The 1,653-nt window shown below is 36.8% G+C and overlaps 1 non-coding gene across 1 annotated transcript; it reads right to left on the minus strand.

Annotated features, from left to right (window-relative positions):
• Window positions 1-261: 261 nt before the first annotated feature.
• On the minus strand, window positions 262-368 carry LOC128040732 (small nucleolar RNA R71). Its single transcript, XR_008195538.1, has one exon. It is a non-coding gene; the product is annotated as a small nucleolar RNA R71 (small nucleolar RNA).
• Between the last annotated feature and the right edge of the window lie 1,285 nt (window positions 369-1,653).

The following is a 1,653-nucleotide window of genomic DNA, read 5'->3' on the forward strand; positions in this document are numbered from 1 at the left end:
CAAATGTTGCAAAATATGGGTCAATTCAGTGGGATTCCTACTGAAGATCCACATCTTCATCTTCGGCTATTCATGGAAATGAGTGACTCATTTAAACTAGCAAGGGTGACCGAGGATACCTTGAGACTAAGATTATTCTCATACTCTTTAAGAGATAGAGCACGAGCGTGGTTAAACTCCCTATCGTCCGGTTCCATAACTACATGGCAAAAACTGGTTGAACGTTTCATAATGAAATACTTTTCTCCATCTCTGACTGCCAATATCCGAAATGAAACCACTTCATTTCAGCAACTTGACGAAGAATCTTTATATGAGACATGGGAGCGGTTCAAGGTGTTATTATGAAAGTGCCATCACCCTGTTATTCCTCATTACGTTCAAATGGAGACTTTCTATATTCGTCTTAACGATCATACTAGAATGATGGTGGATGCTTCAACATATAGAGCCCTTCTTTCTAAGTCTTACAATGAAGCTTACGAGATTATTGAAAGAATTGGCAGCAATAACTATCATTGGCCAATCAACTGAGCAGCCTCAAAAAGACGAGTAGCAAGAAAACATGAAGTTGATACGCTTACTTCTTTGACAACCCAGGTATCCTCTTTGTCTTCTATGCTTAAGAATATAACAGTTAATGGTTTCAATGGTAATCTAATAGGTCAGCAACCGAACCAGTTCGAGAATATTTCTTGTGAATACTGTGGAGATGGACATTTTTTTGAAAATTTTCCATCAAATCAAGAGTCAAAATATTACATGAGAAATCAAAATTGGAATGGTCCGAAATCAAATTCTTACAACTCTTCATGGAAGAATCATCCACTTTCTCCATAGAGTAATCAATGGGCGGACCATAGCAACTCTTCTATGCAATTTCAACCAAATTATCCGCCAGAATATTCTCAACATGTGCAACAACCCCCACCAACTGAATCTTCAAGTTATCTTGAGAATCTATTAAAGGCATACATAGCGAAGAATGATGCCACTTTAAGACATCTGAAGAATCAAATAGGTCAGCTAACCAATGAACTTCGAAATAAACACCAATGAGCTTTGCCCAACGATACTGAAAATCCAAGAAATTTGATCAAAGAATATTACAAAGCAGTCACTTTGCCAAGTGGAAAAACATTGGAGCCTAAGGTGGTTGACGTTCAGATAAGCCAGTTGTAGCTCAAGACAAAGTGGAAGTTCAACCGAGTGTTGAAACTCCTATACAGAAGTCAAATCAAGTGATCCTTGATGAGGTAAACTCTATACCAGTCAATTCTGATTATCTAAACCCTATTGTCAAATGCAAAAAATTTACATAGAAGAGTTATCCGGTTAAAGCTAAGATTCCACCATTAACATATCCTTAATGATTCTAGAAGTAGCAACAAGATACTCAGTTGAAAGAAATTTTTTATAACGAGGTAAATTTTAATGACTTCGATGTTGCTAAATCCCTAGATGTAGTTGAAGACTACTTTATTATTTCCAAGATGGAATCGTTGGCTTCTACAGAATTTGAGCTCAATTCTTTAGACGATCTATTAGAACATATTCTTTTGGCGAATTTGCCAAGTAAAGATGAAGACAAGGAATGTTTGGCTTTGTCGAAGGAATTCACTCAGGAAGTTCCACTGGAATCGTTAGAGTTAT

Source organism: Gossypium raimondii, chromosome 4 (genome assembly GCF_025698545.1).
Source record: "Gossypium raimondii isolate GPD5lz chromosome 4, ASM2569854v1, whole genome shotgun sequence".
Taxonomy (NCBI): Eukaryota; Viridiplantae; Streptophyta; class Magnoliopsida; order Malvales; family Malvaceae; genus Gossypium; species Gossypium raimondii.